The sequence below is a fragment of the Taudactylus pleione genome, unplaced genomic scaffold, assembly GCF_031769625.1.
Source record: "Taudactylus pleione unplaced genomic scaffold, aTauple2 ptg001032l, whole genome shotgun sequence".
NCBI classification, from domain to species: Eukaryota; Metazoa; Chordata; class Amphibia; order Anura; family Myobatrachidae; genus Taudactylus; species Taudactylus pleione.
The window spans coordinates 6,714,927-6,723,062 of NW_028285433.1; the positions used below are offsets into that span (position 1 = coordinate 6,714,927).

Here is an 8,136-nt window from a genome sequence, read left to right on the forward strand (position 1 = left end):
CTATTTCAAACCACCTAAACTCTTCCAAACTTGGTGTTATGGGTTGGACGGTTAATCAGGTAAGAGTTGTAAGAGGACTGCTGCTAGTTGACTAGTTGGGGCTAAGAATAGAATATGAGACGCCACCTGTGGGCCGTAGGAGCAGCGTTGAGGGGTGGTTGTGGCCTTTATAGTTGTGGCCAAGGGACTGGTGATTGAGAAGCAGCCTTGAGGGCTGGTTGTGGCCTTTATAGTCGTGGCCAAAGGCCTGGTGATGTTAAGCAGCCTTGAGGGCTGGTTGTGGCCTTTATAGTCATGGCCAAGGAACTGGTGATTGAGAAGCAGCCTTGAGGGCTGGTTGTGGCCTTTATAGTTGTGGCCAAAGGACTGGTGATGTGAAGCTGCTTTGAGGGCTGGTTGTGGCCTTTATAGTCATGGCCAAGGGACTGGTGATTAAGAAGCAGCCTTGAGGGCTGGTTGTGGCCTTTATAGTCATGGCCAAGGGACTGGTGATGTGAAGCAGCCTTGGGGCTGTTGGAGCAGGCTTGGTGGCTTCTACCAGTGCCGCCAGGATGATACTGGTGACGGTGTGCTTAATAGTGCACCTGGAATGCAGAGCTGCTACCAGTGCCGCTGGGATGATGCTGGCAACAGTGTGCTAGGTTGCGCACCTGGAACGCAGAGTTGCTACCAGCACCACCGGGATAATGCTGGCGATGGTGTGCTAGTTTGTGCCCCTGGAATGCAGAGCTGCTACCAGTGCCGCTGGGATGACACTGGCGACGGTGTGCTGGACTGCGCACCTGGAACGCAGAGCTGCTACCAGCACTGGCGGGATGACACTGGCGATGGTGTGCTAAGTTGTGCACCTGAAATGCAGAGCTGCTAACAGTGCCGCCAGGATGACACTGGCGACGGGGTGCTAGGTTGTGCACCTGGAACGCAGAGTAGCTACCAGTGCCGCCGGGATGAAACATGTCATGTCTCAAGATTGCTGTTATTAATACTGTAGATAGTCTGCAGCCATAAATTAACATGGAGATAGTGTCTAAGACCACTATTCCTAAGAGCTACCAGCCTTCACAATGCAGATAACGTGAAAAAAGATTGACATTACAAGGAAGTCCTTAGATGTTGAGATCTGTTTAGAAAAACTGTTGACACTGTCCTGGTACTGTAGTTTGAGCTTCTTAGCACTGATGTCTGGCAGATTATTTGCAGCTGTAAGCAAACAGTATTGTGCCATCCAGGCTCCCTGTTAGCATTCACATATGGAGTTACTGGCATACCATATCCAATGTGGAGCTTGGACCCCTCTGCACAGAGTACATAATGAGAAGATCTGTTAAGCTGACAGTAGCATGGGTATTCATAAACAAAATGCCATGTGGTGAACTTCACTACTATCGGATTTGTTCTTCATTATTTTAAATGTCAATCAGATGTCCTCATACAAAATCCCCTTTCAATTTCTTATACTGTATATAAATCCAATGATTGGCACTCCCACAAATGTAAAACAACTGCCCAGGTGCCAGTCCATAGGGATAAGTACAGATAGCAAAATGGGCGGCACTCCTGGGACTTTGTAATAACTCTGAATAAAAATTAAAGAGCCATCTGTATATACCAACGTTTTGGGTCTTTATTGACCCTTTTTCAAATAACAAAGAGTGTACAAAAAACATCACCTTTATAGATCACCCAGTGCAGCTTATATATATATATATATATATATATATATATATATATAATTCATCGATAGGTCTGGCACACTCCATCCATCATATTATAGCTGCCGCGGTGCCCGTAACATTAAAGCATGTATGCATCCAAAAAACGGCACCCAGCGGAATTAAAAAACAACTCCACACCACCTTGGTAGCAATGTTTCGGGCTTCATTGCCCTTCATCAGGCTGCACAAATATCACCAAAATGTAATAACCATCTTACCTTATATGCCCACTCTTGTCCTCTGCCATGCGCTGGGTCCCACTGGTCACTTCCCGTCCTGTGTGCAGGGCTTCCGGTGAAACCCGATGCGCATCATCACAACAACGACGTCAACATCACCATGGAAACCCGATGCCTGCCATACAACAAGCCCAAACACGTGATAACATCTAATAAGAAAAAACAGTATTACAAAAAATACTAACATACATGTAAATTAAAACAGAAGTCAATGATGCATGTAATATGGAATTCACTGTGAAGTGAAAAAAAGTCAAAAAAGACATGATGGAGAAACAGCATACATTGTATGACAAATACTAAACCCCGTTAAAGCAATGTTAATAATATATCATCCAAACTCCACAACTAAAAGAGAAATTTGCTCCTTAGATCTAAAGATTTATAAGAAAATATTATAATTGAGTTTGGTCATTCAAACCCTTAGGTCTGACCATCTCTAGATAATGTATCCATTTTGCCTCCAACATCAACTGTCTCTTGTTCCTAACTCCTCATCTGCCGTCATCCTGGACCAGGCCGCTGGTGAAATACCACTACTCTTATCGTTTTTTCACTTACCCGGTGAGGCGGGGGGGCGATCCCAATAGGCATTGCGTCTATTAATGCCAACTCCGTTTATCTATGATCTGCATATAAACCTAATATAATTATATGTACTATTAGCTATATTCACTATGACTTTTGGATTGAACCTACATTGTTCAATATATTAGGATTATATATAAATATCCGTTTTATCAGTGCTTTCTTTTTAAACTTGCTGCTAATCGGCTCTTGGACTACATATCCCAATAGGCATTGTGTTTAATTGGGACTATATGATTGTTCTATCTCTATGAGCCTAACATTAACCAATCGAACTGGAATGGGAAGCCTATTGCACTGTGATCAGTGTATTAGTCGTGAGCCGCGACTCCGGTCGCGGGTAAGTGACGTGTACTAAGTACACGCTTAAATGGATTACCATCTGCTTAGGTATTACATGAGGTGATCAAGCCTCGATGCGGGCGAAACACGCGTCCTCTCTCTTCATATGACAGTCTGCTGATATCCAGGACAACCCAGCCAGTGCACGGACTGGGCTCCATTTTACCCCACACTGGTAACGTACAAAGACTGGCAGATTATCATGTCTGGCCAGCGGGTCTGACTTATAAAGTCATAGCCTGTCTTATATTGAATATCTCCTTTCCATGGTTATCTCTATATCATTATTCTATATCCCTTGTACACAGCTCAATTTCCATTTATGTCAGCTATTTTCTTATGTATCTTTTTGTGTGTGACATTATTAGAATATTGAGGCTGTATGCTATTCTGCCTTACTATAGCAATAACATGGGATTCTGATTATTTATCTGTAAGAGATTTATCTGGAAAAGGAGCATCATCTGCAACTATCACAAATTATTTCAGCAGAGGCAGAAATATTGAATGTTTATCCATATAATTATCTGGAAAAGGAGTATCACTAATATCAATAACATAACTCCAATGATGTCTCATGTTTATGTGATGATTGCATTTAGTACAGGAATATTTTATGTGCTCTGTCAGGCTCTGTTACTTCATTTGTCATCAAGGGTAGAGTTCCTATTTTTCTATGTATGTATGGACCTCAATATTATAATCCTTTGATACAGTTATCTATGTGGTGTCTCTTACGAGTGATATATGCTGATGTTATATATGCATAATTGATTGCATCACAAGTAAGGCATGCCTATGCATCACCTGTCTTGACAGCAACGATTTATCAATGGACCTCTCTGTTGAGAATAGTCCTACATTTTATAATAGGCTCAGACAGTGTGCATAAGGTGAATCCCCATATATTTTCAGTAGCGATGGTCTACAGTCATACTTCACTGATTATGCCCAATCTCGTCTGATCTTGGAAGCGATCCAGTGATAGGCCTGGTTAGTATTAATGTGGGGGACCACTTAAGAATACCAGGTTCTGTAGATATATATTGTACTGTTTAATGGGGATCATAGGATTGCATACTGTGTAGCCTATATATTGATTTCTATGATAATTGCTGTATTATTTACATTAAGCATATTAACTGGTACCCTTTATTCAGTGTGGGGTACTTGCAGAAATTGTCTATTATATTTTCACCATTAACAATTATGTATGTATCTGGTATGTTTTTACTACATTAATAAAAGTTATATTTTATTTCAAGAATTCTTATATAAGTGTGCCCCAAGAATAGCCTTACTTTTTTCTCTGTTTATAATTCTATAATAATATGTTTCAGGCTGGAGAGGTTATGCTTAGCTTCCTTAAAGTGTCGGGCGACCATTTGCTCCAATCCCTTGCCATTGATGGAAGATCTAATAGCCGATCTATGCAGGGCCATGCGCTCTTTAAATGAGCGCATGGTTTTTCCCACATAGCAAAGTCCACACGGACATTTAATAAGGTACACTACAAAAGTACTGGCACAAGTTAATCGGTATCTTATTTCGTATTTATGTCCAGAATGTGGGTGATAAAAGAACTTGCCCGTCAACATATGACCACACATGGTGCATCACAAACATTTGTAGCATCCATTGGTGGCTCTGCATACCATTTGAGACTCTTTGTTGTATTCTGTGATATCAGAGCGGACCACCCAGTCCTTGGATGTTTTTGCCTCTTTTATAGTATGGTCTAATTCTTGTTCTCTTAAGTGATGTAAATCTCGATCATTCTTGACAATTGGCCATAATTGTTTACTTGCCTTGTTGATATCATTATGAGCTGTTCTATAAGTGTATACCCAATTCAGGACCTCTTCTGATTTCACTTTGTCCTTATGTCTCAATGTGTCTTCCCTAGACAATGAGTCCACTTTAGTCCGTGCTGCTTGCAAAATACTTTCTGCAAACCCTCTCGCCCTAAATTTGTCTAGCATTTTATCCATTTCTTTATCAAGTGTGGCGGGATCGCTGGTGATTCACTTAACCCTCAAAAGTTTAGAATATGGCAAACTGTTGATCGTCGCGGATGGATGAAAGCTATCTGCTCTCAACAGAGTATTTCTGTCTGTCGGCTTTGAAAAGATCTTTGTTGATATTATATTCTCCTTTACCATAATTGTAACATCCAAAAAGTTGATCTCCTCCAAGCTCATATTATACGTGAACTTGATAGGATGATCCAATGCATTAATCTTTTAAATTACATCTATGAGGTCATTGTATTCACCTCTCCAGAACAGGATCACATCATCTACAGTCAGGTCCATAAATATTGGGACATTGACAGACTTTTCAGATTTTGGCCTCTAGTCACCACCACAATGGTTTTCAAATGAAACAAACAAGATGTGCCTTAATTGCAGACTTTCAGATTTAATTTGAGGGTAATTACATCCAAATCGGGTGAACGGTGTGGGAATTACAACAGTTTCAATATGTGCCTCCCACTTTTTAAGGGGCCAAAAGTAATGGGACTATCAACTCAAAAGCTATTTCATGGACAGGTGTGAGCTATTCCCTCATTATTTCATTATCAATTAAGCAGGTAAAAGGTCTGGAGTTGATTATAGGTGTGACATTTGCATTTGGAATCAATTGCTGTCAACTCTCAATATGAGATCCAAAGAGCTGTCACTATCAGTGAAGCAAGCCATCATTAGGCTGAAAAATCAAAACAAACCCATCAGAGAGATAGCAAAAACATTAGGTGTGGCCAAATCAACTGTTTGGAACATTCTTAAAAAGAAAGAATGCACCGGAGAGCTCAGCAACACCAAAAGACCCGGAAGACCACGGAAAACAACTGTGGTGGATGACAAAATAATTATTTCCCTGGTGAAGAAAAACCCCTTCACAGAAGTTGGCCAAATCAAGAACACTCTCCAGGAGGTAGATGTATATGTGTTAAAGTCAACAATCAAGAGAAGACTTCACCTGATTTGGATGTAATTACCCTCAAATTAAATCAGAAATTCTGCAGTTAAATCACATCTTGTTTGTTTCATTTCAAAGCCATTGTGGTGGTGAATAGAGGCCAAAATATGAAAATTCTGTCAATGTCCCAATATTTGTGGACCTGACTGTATATACCTCCTGTAAAAGAAAACTTTATCTCGTATGTCTCTATTGAAGAAAAAATTCCTCTCCACATTGGCCATGTATGCATTGGCGTATGTCGGTGCCACATGCAACCCCATGGCACAGCCGCTCTTTTGGATATAATACTGGCCATCAAAATAAAAATAGTTCCTTCTCAAGGTCATATCCAGCAGTGTTAGAAAGAAATCTATTTGTGGACCCTGATATAAATTATTATTGATTATCAATTCTTTCACAGCCTCTACACCCCCTATATGGGGAATATTAGTGTAGAGGCTTGATATATCTAGGGTACACAGCCATGTGTTGGAGGGAACCTCATTAATTTCCTTCAAACTTAGTATGAAGTCTGTTGTATACTTTAGATAAGTCTCACCAGCCTGGACACAAGGCTGTAAAAAATGGTCTAAAAATTGTGAAATATTGCTGAAAAGAGAGTTTCTTGCATATACTATCGGACGTCCAGGGGGGAGGGTGAGGCTCGTGGATTTTAGGTAGTGTATATAGAAGCGGTTCTTTAGGATGACTTTTATTAAGAAAATCAAATGTCTCTTTATTAATAATACCTGCATTCAATGCTGCTGTTAAGAAATTCTCAATTTCACTTTTAAAGATATCAGTAGGATCTTTTTTCAACTTCTCATACACTGCTTCATCTGCCAACTGATTGTATATTTCCCCTCCCCTCCCCCTTATCTGCTGGTCTGACAACAATATCTTTGTAGGTACTCAAATTTTTCAATGCTGTCCATTCCTCCTGTGTTAAATTATTCCTGTACAGTGATCCTCTTTAATTCTCTCTGATATGTTGACATCCAAAGCCTTCATAAAGCTATTGATGGCAATATTGTTTATAGGAGGTTCAAACTGAGATTTAACCCTAAATGGTCCCTTGTTCTTAGGAACTACATTGAGATTTTTATTGTCAAAATAACCCCTTAATTTCAGTTGTTTATTGAGGAATTGATGGTCAATTTTCCAAATCAATGTGTTTCATTTATTCGTAGGCACATATCCTATGCCTTTATTTAACACTCTAATTTCTGTTGCAGTCAAATTCCTACTGGACAAGTTATAGATTAAATTCATCTCCTCCGTCCCTTGCCCTTGGTTCCTCTTTTGATATTTGCATCCTCCCCTTCTCGTATGCCTCCTTCTCGCCCGCGACCAACGCCGGTCCTCACTCCTAAAGGGGATTTCTGACAAGGAACTTGTTTTTGACTGCAAGAAACCTCATCACCTGATGTTGAAGATAAATCACTAGACGAATAATTATCCATCACTTCCCTTGGACCACGAAAAAATCTCTGCTGTCTATTTCTTGTTTTCACCTCCATACCTCCCGGTAGCCAATGGTAGACTCTTCTCTACTCATAATCTTTATTTACCACTTCAAATTTATGTTTTTTAAACAGAATTAAGTCGTTTTTAGAATTCTCAATTTGTTTCTGCAATTTATCCAGTTCACTTGTGCCCCGGTCTCCTTGTAATTGTGAAGTATTCGCTTTAAGATAATCTGTAATCTTTTGTTTAACAAGTGCCATTTCTCTAGCAGATTCCTCCACCACTAACGTCATTAAATCCGAGGAACACCTGTTGAGAACGGCTATCCACCATCTCACAAATTCTTTATTGTGTCTTCCTATTGTCGGGGTATTGCAGACCTTAAAGCCTCTCGGGATCTTTTTTTTTCTTAAATATTCTGATAGGGTGATACCATGCAAGAGATAATCAATCTCCTTTTTCTTATACTTTAATAAATTTTTTATAATCTCTTCAAATGATATGTCTCCAATCGTATCTGCCAGCCTTTCCTTAAATAGGACAGACTCCACTTCACTCTCTGAGAAACTAAGCGTCTCCCCAGCTGGGACTTCTGTCCAAGAAAAGCCACTTGCTTCATCCATAATGTATCACTCAGCAGACTCCACTATATCCACTTTATAACATGCACCGTCTCACTTCTTACTTATAGCGATGCTGATATCTATCCAAACAAGTCACTGATCTCTGCTGGCAATATGATTAAAATTCAAAGCAGGCAATTGTTTAATTCAACCCCAATTAGCCAAAAATGCTCAATAATGCAGCAAACAGTCCCATTG

The 8,136-nt window shown here is 40.1% G+C and overlaps 1 pseudogene; it reads left to right on the top strand.

Moving 5' to 3' along the window:
• Nucleotides 1-3,807: 3,807 nt before the first annotated feature.
• LOC148454058 (5S ribosomal RNA) lies at nucleotides 3,808-3,926 on the top strand (annotated as a pseudogene).
• Nucleotides 3,927-8,136: the final 4,210 nt, after the last annotated feature.